The sequence below is a fragment of the Plecotus auritus genome (genome assembly GCF_963455305.1).
Source record: "Plecotus auritus genome assembly, chromosome: 9".
Lineage (NCBI taxonomy): Eukaryota > Metazoa > Chordata > Mammalia > Chiroptera > Vespertilionidae > Plecotus > Plecotus auritus.
The window spans coordinates 142,970,783-142,985,360 of NC_137783.1; the positions used below are offsets into that span (position 1 = coordinate 142,970,783).

The window sequence follows — 14,578 nt, forward strand, 5'->3', positions numbered from 1 at the left end:
CCAAGTTTCTCAACCACGGTAGTATGGGCATTCTCTACTGGATCATCCTTTGTTTGGGGATCTGTTTTATGCATCGTACTGTGTTTGGTAGCATCACGAGCCTCTACCCACTAGATGCCAGTAGCACTTTCCCAGTTGTAACAACTGAGAATGTTTCCAAACATTGATAATTTTGCCCTGAGGGAACAAAATCCTTCTGGTTGAGAATTACCATGTTAAAGAATGGCATGTCCTCTTGTTTTCTTTTTTTCTCAAAAAGCTTCCAGATTCTTTTTGCAATTTATACCACCCCCCCACCCCCGCCCCGAACCATTAGGATGTGTACATAAGAATTTCTTGCAGAAGAAAAAAAAAGATAGTATTTCAGTTCATAGGCTATTTCAATAGTAAAAAAAAAATGATGAAAGTTAGATTTAAATCACCAAAATATAAACTATGACTATGAAATTAATAAAACTTTTAGTATACCTCCTATTCCCCATCCTCCCCAAAAATGTAACAAAATTTAATCTGATGACACAGTTTAAGAGAAATGTTACATGCATGACCCACAGAGAAATGTGCACCAATATTAGGAAACAAGCAAGTAACCCAAAGATAGGTGGGGGAAATTTTGTTGATGGAATAATTTTATCAACCACTCAGAAAGTGCATTTAATAGATTTCTGTAATAATGATGGTGAGCTACATCTACTTTCAACTGTGTAGTTGGTGACATGGAGAGACACCTGACAAGAATAAGAGCCTCTGAGAAACAATAATTGTGTGCCCTTAGACTCTGCTCAGAATTTCCAAATCCAGGCTACATTACTGGCCTCGAAGGCCATCAACTCTAACCCAAAGACCTGATTTGAACAACCTCTTTGGTCTTCCTTCCTCGTGTCTTCTCATTGGCTTATATTCTCATTGGCTTCTCTCACACTACTTCATTTATGAAACATTAAACGAATGGTGAGTGCTTGTGAATGTTATTTGGGAAATAAGATGTGCTAATAAATATAATGTGAAGCATAGCCAGTGGTTATAGGCACCTGTATTTTAGAGGGGAAAATCATGAGCAGGCCAACGTGATACGTGATTTGGGAACACTGACTTTTCTAAGCATGTATCTGTTCTGTTCCTCAGTGATTCTCCTAATTTTCTCCTGCAGGCCCTTCTTAACTACAAGCTTGTATTGCTGATTAGCCTATGGATGCAGATCACAGTGCAGGTAAAAGATCCATTTAAGTACCCCCACTTCTGCCCCAAATACACACACACACACACACACACACACACAGATTGAAATGCTCTCACTATCCTTGTATTTGTGTCTGGATGCTAAGGAACACTTGCAAACTCGCCTGCTTACTTAGCAGTTAGTCCCTACATCCCAAGCAAGGAGCTACAGCATCTGATAACAAAGCTGTTTAATGTCTCTGGGAGCTTATTGGTTCAAACCCATGACTAACAATCATATAAAAATATGGCAAAACCAGATGTGTATAAACTCCTATAGTTTTTGGAAACTGAAGTACATTTTTCCCCAGTTTCTCAAGTTTTCTCACACTCCAAAGAAATTCGAACAGGTTTCTTCTCTCTTCTGCTCTACTCCTTTCTGTGTTTCTGTATAAAAGGCATCAGGGAATCAGATCTATAAGATATGTACTCAGTTTCTTGACCTGGAAAACTTCTAAAAAGTTACCCTGCTCAAGGCTGTTGACTACAGCTCCATTTCAGCCTCAAAGAGACTGACAAGAGCGGTTCCCATGATTAGATATTGCATTATTTTAATCTTGTTTTTTTTAATTTTATAAACCATGATTCCAAAGATAAAGCATATTTGTGAAAATAAAAATAGAAGTAAAAATGACATAAGACACCTTTAATTAACATATTATGTTACTAATAATTACTTGCTTCATATCTCTCTTTCCCACATAAGAGTATTTGTTGATAATAACAGTTATACTCTTCAAACTTTCTCAACTATCTTAGAAACATTAAATAAGTTAAATCATTTTACTGTAATGGCACCCAGATAATTACTTGTATTCTCCCCATTTTGAAAATATGTTTTTATTGATCTCAGAGAGAAAGAGAGAGGGAGAAAGAGAGAGAAAGGTCAATGAAGAGAGAGAATCATTGATTGGCTGCCCTCTGCACGCCCCCTACTGGGGAACGAGTCTACAACCTGAGCATATGCCCTTGACTGGAATTAAACCTGGGACCCTGCAGTCCACAGGCGGAGGCTCTATCCCAGCTGTGGGCAAACTACGGCCCATGGGCTGGATCCAGCCCACGGGCTGGATCCGGCTCATTCGGCTGTTCTATCCGGCCCGCGGAGCCGATAGAGCAGAGGGTTCTCTTGCTCTCCCCTCCGCTCCTTTACTTTGCATTTATATTAGTTCACACAAACACTCCATCCATGTTTTTGTTCCGGCCCTCCGGTCCAGTTTAAGAACCCATTGTGGCCCTCGAGTCAAAAAGTTTGCCCACCCCTGCTCTATCCTCTTAGCCAAACCAGCTAGGGCTATTCTCCCCATTTTAAAGGTACCTGAGGCACCTAGAGATTAAGTGACTTGAGTAATGTTCATCGCTAGGAAATGAAGACTGGGATTTGAAACCAGGCTTCCTAGCTATAGATTGTTTATTTAACCCCAATGCTGTTCTGCCTATCTACTCCCAATAGCTGGTCAGTTTAGTGAGGATGGGAACTGTCTGTCTTTATGTGTACCTGTGGGTCTGTCTATCTGTGTTGTTGTTATGCATGGTAAAGTGAGAGATCAAAATCATTCCAGAAACATTATAGCATTGTAGAGTGGTCACAATAAAATATTTAGTTTTAAAATACTTAAACTTCATCCTAGCCTAGTGGTCGGCAAACCGCGGCTCATGAGCCACATGCGGCTCTTTGGACCCTTGAGTGTAGCTCTTCCACAAAATACCACGTGTGGGCTTGCACGTACAGTGCGATTGAAACTTCGTGGCCCATGCGCAGAAGTCAGTTTTCGGCTCTCAAAAGGAATTTCAATCGTTGTACTGTTGATATTTGGCTCTGTTGACTAATGAGTTTGCCGACCACTGCCCTAGACTGTTTGGCTCAGTGGACAAAGCGTCAGCCTGCAGACTGAAGGGTCCCAAGTTCAATTTCGGCCAAGGGCACATGCCTGGGTTGTGGGCTCGATTCCCAGAAGGGGCCATGCAGGAGGCAGCCAATTAATGATTCTCTCTCATCATTGATGTTTCTATCTCTCTCTCTCCTTCTCCCTTCCTCTCTGAAATTAATAAAAAATATATATCAAAAAATAAAAATAAATAAAATATTTAAACTTCATGAGAAGTCGCATATTTCAAGCCTTGACTTTTCATATCCACCTGTCTCTAGACTAGTTGTATGCCACCGAAAGCCATACCTTGGCAGAAAATGAGTTCATTTTAAGAATGTAGATCTGGTACTTCTTACAAGAAAAAAAGCTAAGGTATTAGGCTAACTTGGTGGGCTATACTTATTTCATCCCAACATTGTGCAGTATCAGGGAGGGTTTATTGATTTGTACTTAGTCATTATTCCTTCCTAGCTGTTAAAGAAAGGGTTCATTTTCCACCTTGGTTATATCCTCAAAATACCTAAGACATTACCTATTTGGAATGTGCGACCTCTATTTCTTTTATAGAGAGTACTTTATTATAATGACTGCTGTTGAGAAAGATATTGGAATCTGTTTGCCAGTGTTATTTTCCCTCTTCTAAGATGGCATGTTGGTAATAAACTAAAAACTGTGTTGCAATGTATGACTACAGAGCCTTAAATTTAATATTTAATAACTCAGTCAGCTATATGGCCTAGAAACCAATCTGTTACCTGATTCTATTACCAGAAAATTCCGTTCCACTAGAAAATGTCTTAGGAATCTCAGGGGATCCATACATATAATTCCTGTAATTTTTAAAAAATTAAGATAATAGGAGTTTAAAGAGTTTTCACATAGTTGCTTGCCAGCTCTGTGACTTTTGACCTTTCAGTCAGTCTCCTCGAGGAGATTGAAGAAGTGATCGCAAAGTATTTGAGGTTTTATTTCCCCGCATCAATAGATTTCAAAAGATGTGAAAATGTACTGCCTGATGATAAATGAGGCACTTAGAGAGGGAAATATTGCCCCCTGATTAATAACACAGTAGCATTTTGTACAGGCTGGAGAGAAATCTTGGAGATATTTAGCAAATTTCCCCCTTTCTGATTTTCTTTCTTTCTGCTAGGCTTGCTGGGTATGAAGTGAACTCCTAAAAGAAGCTGTCTGGAATTTCAAAGTAAAATATGATAAGAATGTGAAAGCATCTGATAAAAATTCTTAAACCTTTATGCTTCTCCAGAATCTGTGTTTTTGCTAATATCACCTTTGTTTTCTGGGTGCATATTAAGTATTCAAAAATTTATAGATACTAAATATTTTTGATAAGAATTTGTATGGGGAAACTTGAAGTTAAAAAAGAAACTAATGATTAATCTCATTAAACAATAAGCAATTTGAGCCCAGGAACTAACACTATTTCCATCCATCTTTGTATCTTCAGAGTCCAACATGTGGCATAGAGTAGAAAATGAATAAATGAACATTGAATGAATGAATAAGACTAGGGCTACCCCAAACTGAGAAAGACAAATATCGTATGGTCTCCCTTATCTGTGGAATCTAATGAACAAAATGAATTGACCTGAAGCAGGGAGGCATGAAACAGATTGACATACCTTGATGTGGGGTTGTGGGGGACGAGAAAAGATAAACCAAAGAACTTATATATTTATATACATAGCCCAAGGATACAGGCACTAGGGTAGTGAAGACCTGGGGGATGGGTACGGGCTGGGAGGAGGGGAAGAAGGGAGGAAAACGGGAGATATCTGTAATACTATCAACAATAAAAAATACTTTAAAAATGAAAAAAACCCTGAACTAGTGCGGTAATCAGAGTAACTCAATTCACATTGCCAATATGCAATGATAGAGGTGGCGTTGACATGAAAAATCTAGCCTATCTACCCCACCGTATTTTAGAACTAACAATACTGACAAATGTAAATAGGCTTGCATAATATGAGAGACCTGGGTAGTAGCAGTGTTTGAACTTGAAATGAAAACATCTGGGTGCTCTTTGTCTGATATTATCCCATTGTGTCTGTCTTTTTCTTTCTACTCCCCATTAAAATGGCTTAGTTGAGAAATGAGTATGGATGTACACAATTTATACACACACATTCCTCTCTCTCTCTCTCTCTCTCTCTCTCTCTCTCTCTCTCTCTCTCTCTCTCAATATTATTCTTTTAAAGTTTTTCTCTGTTGTTTTATCTGCCCCTGGTAGACATCCTCAGAATACCCTCAGTTTATTATCATTCATCCTACAGATTCTATCCTGAATCTCAACTTCTTTACAAAGCTAGTCATTTTCTCACAGGTAGGAAGCATATCATACTGGTTTATTTTCCCCACAGTTTCTGGTATAGTTGTGACTACATAGACACACATAAGACTTTGTAACTGGAAACAACCTTAAAAATAATCTAATTTAGTCTCCACATTTTACAGAAGACAAAAAAAAATTTTTAAAACTAAGGCTTTTTCTAAAGTAATGAAGATAGTTGTTTGTGTTGACATTAAAACTTTGGTCTCATAATGTTCTGATACACAATATTGAATTTCTCGATTGATATTCCATGAATATTTGTTGAAATAATCTTAACGTTATAGAATGTGCATTCGTGCATATATAATATGTAGTCCTATAGAGATGAATTTAAAATGTTATCAATAGTATGTATCTGACCTGGCCTGCATGACTCAGTGGTTGAGCATTGATCTATGAACCAAGAGGTCATGGTTTGGTTTGATTCCAGGTCAGGGCACATGCTCGGGTTGTGGGCTCAATCCCCAGTGTGGGACATGCAAGAGGCAGCCGATCAATGATTCCTTCTCATCATTAGTGTTTCTATCTCTCTCTCTCCTCCCTTCCTCTCTGAAATCAATAAAAACATATTTAAAAAAATAGTATGTATCTGCTTGCAAATAATAATTAAAATGGAATTAAGTCTATAACTCATAAAACCCACTCAAGCACTTTAAATAGAATAAATATTTGAAAAAATCATGGTGACAGTGAAGTTAATTGTTCTCGCCATGTCAAGATTGGCATTTTTGTTCTGTGTCATGAATATCTGACAATCATCAGCTTGAGTCACCACCCGTGACATTTTCTTCTACTCTTAACATACTATTGTAAAAAAAAAAGTGTCCTCCTCCTTTCTTTGATTAATGCATCACCCTGCTTTAACAAATCCCACTGAAACTCCCCAAGCCTGGCTTCCGTTTTCAGTTAGAATCCATGTAACAAGAAGTTGCCAAGAAAAGACATTAGGGAGGATGTCTATAGGGTAAGAGAGCCTTTGAATTTAATAAAGGCCAAATTTAGCATGAGAAATGGCGACACCTAATGAAGAAGCAACTCCTCTAAGATTACATAGTTGGATGTAAAATTGGGAAAAGAACTCCGGCCCCTGATTTCAAGATTTTAAATAGAACACTTCCTCATGAAAATGAAGTCAGGAAAAAAATAAGATTATATATTAGACACATCACAATGTTTTAAACAGCTAATTAAATTTAAAATTTTCCTATATACCGGGTGGGGCAAAAGTAGGTTTATAGTTGTCCATATGAAAAATAATGCAAAAATTAATAAAGAATAATAAAGAATACGCTTTGTGTTTCCGGTACTCACAACTGTAAACCTACTTTTGCCATGCTCTGTATACTTCCCTATATACTTCTTTCCTGTGCGTAGACCAGATTTCCATTTATAATAATACAAGGGTAATATGCTAATTAGACTGAACGTTCTTCCAGATGACCTTCCGGATGAAGGCAGGGCTGCCAGGGGACCCTGGGTTCCGGCTGCCAGAGGGCAGCCCGTGCTGGAAGCTGGGGGAAGGAAGGCCTACTCTTGCCCGATTTTCGTGCATCGGGCCTCTAGTCTGGTATGATTTTCCTTCTGCCTAAAGCACTTTCCTTAACATTTATTGGTGTGCCTGTCTGATAGTGAAGAATACTCTTTGATTTTGTATTCCTGAAAATGATGTTATTTTCCCTTCAGTTTTGGAAATATATTTTTTGGATATAGGATTCTAGTTAACCGTTGTTTTCTTTTTTTCCATCAGTACTTCAAAGTTTTGCTCTACTTTTTTCTGACATGTTTTTCAATAAAAAGTCTCTATCTTTTTTACCTTATTTTGTAAATAATTTATTTCTCTGTGGTAATGTTTTTCTTTGGTGGGTTTTTTATCACTAGTTTTAAATAATGTGATTATGATGGGATGTTGAGCTATTTTCTTTATATTTCTCCTGGGTTGTTGAGCTTCTTTAACTAATGGGTTTATAGTTCTTAATAAATTTGGAAATTTTTTGGTAATTATTTCTACATATTTTTGTACATGGTTTTTGATTCTGAGACTTGGTTACATATATAGTAGGCTCTTTAAGTAGCCTCATAGCTAACTGATACTTTTTTTGTAGTTGTTAAAATTGAGATTTTATTCTCAATAGATTCAATGATTATGTTTTCAAGTTATACTTGCATCTGCAGTGTCTAGTCCGTTTTTAGTCCTATCCAATATACTTGTCATCTGACATTTTTCTATCTTTATAAGTTCAACTTGGGTCATTTTTATATTTTCAATGTTTCTTAACATGTCAGTGCTTTTAATCTATCTTCTTGAACATATGGAGTATATTTATAATAGCATTTTAGACATCTTTGTCTATCAATTCTTTCATCTGTGTCAAGTTAGGGTCTGTTCCTATTAACTGATGATTCTTTTCCATGTGAGTCATTTGTTCTGATTCTTTGAATGCCTGGTAGTTTCTCTCTCTCTCCCTTTCTCTCTCTCTCTCTCTCTCTCTCTCTCTCTCTCTCTCTCTCTCTCTCTGTTTTTTATGTCAAACATTGCAAATTTTATGTCAATGGTTGTGGGATTTTTTGTTATTGTTCCTTCTGATATTGTTGATTATTGTTTTTGTGCACAAAACAGAAATATTTAACTTCTTTTGAAGCTTTCTTTTAAGTTTTGGTTAGTGGTTATAGAGCAGCCATTAGTCTGCAGCTCGTTGGACCTCACTACTTTGCAGCACTTTCTGCCATCCCTATTCAATGACCTGTTTGCAGGGAAGTCTTTCCATTCGGTACGGTGGGAACACAAAGTTTCCTCTTCCTGTGTGAGCAACAGGGACTTGTCCAGCTGTTCCTTTCTGCTGACTCTTTTTCCAGACTTGGTAGTTTCCTGACACTCGCGTACTGACCAGTACATATCTAATGACTTGCACAGAAACCTCAGCGGGTCTCTGATGCTCTCTGAGCTACTCTCTCTTTGGTATCCCGCCTGTCAGTTTTCATACATTTTTTTGGCCTCCCCATCCTTTAAAACTGTCTTCATCTCGGGAAGAACAGGAGACTCTGCTTGGATTCCTTCTCCCTGTACTGTGGCCTGGAATCTCTCTCCAAGTGGTCAGCTGGGTTAATCCTTAGGATCATCTCATTATTTATCTTCTTTCAGAGATCACTGTCTGTCCAACATTGTTTGTTGTTCTGTGTCTGTAAACCATTGTGTCTTAGTCAGTTTGGGCTGACCTGAAGTACCATAGACTGGGCCCTGTACAAACAACAGACATTTATTTCACACATTGCTGCAGGCTGAAAATTTAGATCAGGTGGCAGTGTACTCAGGTTGTGACAAGAGCCCTCTTGTGGGTTATAGATGGCCAACTTCTTGCATTTTCACATAGCAGAAATAGAGACCCCTGGGCTCTTCATTCCCTGATAAGAGCACTCATTCATCATGGGGACTTCACCGCCCATGACCTCATCCAAATCTAATTACCTTCCAAAGGGCCCATATCTAAATGCTATTGCATTGGGGATCTGGCTTTAACATGAGAACTTGGACTAGTGATGGAGGGGGCAGGGGAAGCATAAACATTCAGAACACAGCACTCTTTCATATATTTTCTTCATTTTTTAATTTGTAAATTCCTTTAATTTTTAAGGATGCATATAAGGTTTAATATTGAATCATGTTTTTGCCCTAGCTGGTTTGTCTCAGTGGATAGAGTGCTGGCCGGCAGACTGAAGGTTCCTGGTTTCACTTCTGGTCAGGGGTACATGCCCAGGTTGTGGGCTTGATCCCCAGTAGGAAGGAGGCATGCAGGAGGCACTCACTCAGTGATTGTCTCTCATCACTGATGTTTCTATCTCTCTTTCCCTCTCCCTTCCTCTCTGAAATATATATATAATTGAATCATGTTTTTAATTTTTTTCTGCTTAAATCTCAAGAGTATTCAGCTTAATTTTCAGGAAGTGTCACTTTATTTCTTTTAACTCTCAGTTAATAGGCTCTGAAAAATATGTCATAGTAGGTATGGGTGAGGTTTGAGTCTCATTTTCTTTTTCTATAAATCTCATATCAACCATTGTATCAGATTGGGAGAGACTAGTCTAAGGCTACTAGTCAGATATTCTTTTAAACCTGATTCTGATTTTCAATTAGACACATTTCAGATGGCACAAGGCATTCATGGCAACAAAGTGGAGGAGAAAAGGCTGGTCAAGAGGTGGATTCTGATTGTTTGTAGACTTTACTGCTTTGTTAGAGAACTTGGATTATATCCTGTAGTGAGTGGGAAACCAAGAGATTTTGAAGCACAAAGATCTTCTCATCACAAAGGATGAGGGGATTAATCTGGCCGTAAAATAAATTACTATAGGGAGATCAGAGGCAGGGATGCTTAGAGAGTATAGCTTATTCTGGGCATAGGATAAGGACCAGGATTAGCACTGTGTTGTTTTGTAGACACATCCCAATTAAATTAAGGGATGAGCTTAATTGAGAGGCAATGAAATTAACACTGAGTCCCCATTGCAAATAATGGATGGCTTTGGTGGGGGGAGTTAGTTATCTTTATGTAGGAAGCTGAATTCCTACTACTGGGAAATTCAAAATAAAGTGACAGCTTATTTCCCAAGCAACCAGGACGTGATATGTACTCCTACCACCTGGATCTGTTCCCCAGAGCAGAGGCGTGCTCTGTCTCTGGCACAGAAGACGTGATGTTTGGCTTGTACAATACGCCAGCTTGTGATTCTAACAAAGGCCACTTAGTGATGCTGAGCTTTTGAGATGAGCGCGCATATCTGGGCCATTTGTCAATGATGAATTACTTCTTTTGTATCCCTAGCCAACACCTTTCCTTTAAACTATCTGGCACGTGAGCTAGGGGAAAAACACCAGCTTTACTATTTCTCCTGAACATTTCATCAGCTAGACCTTTTTTGTTGTTGTTGTTAAACAGAAGGAGATTAATTAAACTAGCTTTTAAGCTGATGAAAATCATTAGCATGAGGCAAGTAAAATATTGATGGTGTGTGGAAAGAAGCATGAGCAGGAGAATTAGTAGGAATTCAAACCAGCCACCAGCTCATCTTTGGGTGCTTTTGATTAAAAAAAACCAAACAACTAAATTGCTTCTTTGGGTCCTTCCCAAGGCCTGATCTCAACAGATGATCACTATTAAAAAAAAAAAAAAAAAAAAAAAAAAAAAAGAGGACTATAGAGTATTTTCTAAAAGATAAGGAAAGCAAAGTTATATGAAACAGAAAGAGGACCAGTGATTCTTTATAGGTGCACAAGCGATTTAGAAATGATCCTATGTAATAAAAGGCTAATACGCAAATTGTCCCCTCGGGAGTTCAACCGACTAGGAATTCGACGGCTCGCTATGACATGCGCTAACCACCAGGGGGTGGCGCAGAACGAATGAAGGCCCCAGCCACCCTGGCCACCCTGGCCACCCTGGCCACCCTGGCCACCCTGGCTGGCAGCCAGCAGCCAGCAGCCAGCAGCCGGGGGGAGGGAAGGCCCCAATCAGCCCTGATCACTGGACAGGCCTAGGAACCCTACCCGTGTACAAATTTCATGGCACCAGGCCTCTAGTTGGATGATAAGTATACAAGGAGACCTGTCAGTGGGACCACATCAGTAGTCTATATTAAGCAGGCACCCTAGTAGAGGAGAGAGCAGACTATATTTAGAGTTGGGAGAGGGGGACTTGATTTAAGGTCCTACATTTTGATCACCTGAATGATCCTGGGCTAATCACCTCGCCTCTCAAGCCTCACTTGCCCTATCTTTACAATGAAAGATAATTTGAGCTGAGGTCCCTTTTACTTCTAATTTATTGTGATTCCTTGTTTCATGCCCTGGACACTTAGTCCTTAATGTGCAAAAGGAGGGGGCAGCTTTGTGGGCCTTGGAGAATGTAGCGGGCAGGTTGCTGAGGGTGGATATACTGTGAATGTGTTTCTATGACTCTGTGCATATCAGAGAGAAAGAGACAGGCTTTCCATTTTGGGTACGATATACATTTGTTAAGAAAGTCTATTTTTTTTTTTTTTGGCTAATGGAGTTTTGCAGAAGGAAATAAATGATTTGTGTCTATTAGAGGAGCAGGAGCAACAGCCGCGCATTTTTGAGAGCTCCATTAAATGTGTTCTGTTTCTTGCACTGTCTTTGTTCATTTGGGTGAGAACTGAAGTGCACATTAAAAGGCTGAATTAAGTGAAGGGCTAAATGAACCAATTAATTCTTTTTTCTCCAATACAATGGAGGTGCCAAGCGGAATGCAGAGCAGCCTGAGGTTGACCCTTACATATCTCTCATTGTGACTTTCTCTGAAAGGCCCAGAATTCATGTCGCTGCTCCCCTCCAGGGTCACATATTCAAAGCAAAGCAAAGCGACTTTGACATACAATTATATTTTTAATGAAGTACAGTCACTCTGAATACATTACTTCCTTCTAGACCCCTGTTTTGGGCCAACTCTGATCTTTAATATTTTCAAGCCTAAAAAGCTGTGGTGTAAACCTTAATGTTTTTGATAGTATTTTTATCTCTAAAGCATATCAATGTATTCCTAAACGTCTTGACAAATGTTCATGAATTGAAGAGAAAGTAGGAAAGAACATGGTTTAAAGTATATCCAAAGACTTTGGATTCCAGCAGAGCTGATGTTTAATAGCAGCTTTGTGACCATCAACCAGTTACTTAGCATCCCTGAGCTTCAGTGTCCTCATCTGGAGAATGGTACAGTAACAGTCCTTCCTTAGAGGATTGCTGTGATTATTGCATTCAATGATTCATTTCCAGTAATTAACAAAATGTCAAGCACAGAGTAAACACTCAGGAAATGCAAGTTGTCGTTATTTTCTGCCCCATTCTTGGGAATACATCATAGCATGGTTTCCTCATTGTGTACAGTATTAAATCTTCCATCTCACAGGCAATAGAAATAGCCCTGGGACCCAGGGACCTATGCAGCTAATGTTGGCATTTCACTGTGTGTTGTTTTACCAGGATTCTCAACTATTCTTTTACCCTGTGCTCAAACACTCAAATTCTTGCAGAGGCACAATGGGACATGTTTCCTTGATGATCCGGGCCAGAGAACGATATGGTGCAATGCATGCATCATAGTGCCTGCACATAGTAAGAAATTATTAAAAGATTATATATAAAATAGGTAATCAAAATTTTTAGATTTCCAATTCTTTTTATTCATCTCCATCCACATTTACTTCCCTTCTAACACACACGCCTTCTTCACCACAATGTATTAGAAGAGAGCAGTTTTCAACAACTAGTTGTATGATTGCATCTAACTCAAGTTTGTTATTTTCCCTGTTTCCTTTAGTAATATAATGCAAACAATACTAACAAACACGTGCATGCTCTCGTGTTTCTGCCCATGGGAACAAAAGAGAAATCAGAATTCCATATGCATACTTTCTTTTACCTATTAGTTTATATGTTGGAAAATAGTATATAAGATAGAGATAACCATGTGCCTGGACAGGATAGGAAAGCGGATGAAGTAGTAAGTTATTTAGAAAATATAAAATATACTAGAGCAGTGATTTTCAACCTTTTTCATCTCACGGCACACATAAACTAATTACTAAAATTCTGTGAATCACAAAAAAAATATTTTTTGACAATCTAAAAAAATTGGTATAGTTTTGATTTACAATAATAATAATAATAACCTTCCTGTTTTGCTCCAAAGTGACTTTTTAAAATTAGGTGCCTATACTTGTATAAAAGGATTTCTGCTACCAAGAATTAACCAATCAGATCTAACCTTATTATGTTACATGACCAATAACATGCAAGACAGAACATTCACACACAGACATCTATGTAGTATTGGCTGTTGTCATTTTTTTATTTGACAATCTAAGGGAAAAGAGATCAGTGCCCCTGACTAAATAGTCAGGCATTACATCTTTTAAAAATATTGTGCATACTGATTAAAAATTGTTATACTAGACTAGAGCAATAGAAAATATAACCAATTTTAAGGAAAGTGTTTCTCAAATAAAATGTCCAGTTATTCATTTTAAAGTCCCATAAGGAGGAATGACAAAAGCTATACATACTTGCAGTTTTTAGATTTTTACTTTATTGGATTCATACATGTCAAATTTCCACATCAATTCTAGTTTTCTTTTAGGTCAAAGTATTGAAATCATTTTTAAATTTTATAACTGTGCAAAAACATAAAGTTACTCTTCCCTATCATTCTTAGAGAAAGTCCACAATAAAGAGGAGAAAAAATTAATAGAATTACAATTGATAAGTTCTATTCAACTGTCCAGCTGGCCACCTAATAAATTTCCAATATTACAAGGAGTTATTTATGGAAAATACAAAGTTTTTGACAAAATCACACTGTGTCACTTGTGATCTTGTTTATGTGGGGAATGAAATATAAGAAAAAAGCTTCAGTATACTCAGTGTGTTTAGTACAATTAAAAATATATTGGGACCCGATTTTATATAAGATGCTGCTCTAGGTACCTTGGAGTGAGAAAGAGAACAATATGGTCAAGGTATCTGCCCTTCCACACTTATATTCTAAATATTACAAACTTTAAATCACATTAATTCACATGCCATCCCAATGAAAAAAATCAGGCTGAGTTTTTGTTGTTGTTGTTCATTTTAAAGATTAAAAAATAGGCCCATGTACAATAAGCACTTCTTTTGAAGTTGAAGGTACTTTTTATTCTAAAAGACATGATATTTTCATTATATTTGTGGAAAGATAAGCTGGGAAAACAACTATAGACTGTCTGAAGGAAATATAGCATACCTGACAAACTTCTTTTCTGGCACAAAGAAATTGCTGATGGCAAAGTGGTTCTATCAGTCCTGAACCAATCTAAAGTCTTCAACTCCTACAGAGTTAGATAATATGTTCCTGAGAGGACTCCAGTGTGCAAAAGCACTACCTGTTACACTTGGGCTATGAAGTCTACCTTAATAAAGAGGAGGAAAAGTTGTGAAAACACCCTCTGGTTCTTTGTAACTGGTTACTCATTTTGAAACAGGAATATAAAAAGGCTGAACACAAGCATCCAGCAAACAGCATTCATCCATGACTTTCTGGAGGCCCCTAAGTAAGTGGATAAGTCGCAGCTCTGCTCTATGGCAAACATG

The 14,578-nt window shown here is 38.0% G+C and overlaps 1 protein-coding gene across 13 annotated transcripts in view; it reads left to right on the top strand.

Moving 5' to 3' along the window:
- LRRC4C (leucine rich repeat containing 4C) overlaps nt 1-14,578 on the top strand; it is a 1,012,843-nt gene that overhangs the window by 801,509 nt on the left and 196,756 nt on the right. For 5 of the 13 annotated variants that reach the window (XM_080642544.1, XM_080642555.1, XM_080642549.1 and 2 more), the window contains exon 5: nt 1,151-1,210. The exons of the other annotated variants lie outside the window; for them this stretch is intronic. The gene's annotated coding sequence lies outside the window, so the exon portion shown is untranslated. The remainder of the gene's footprint in view (nt 1-1,150; nt 1,211-14,578) is intronic. 13 annotated transcript variants of the gene reach the window in all.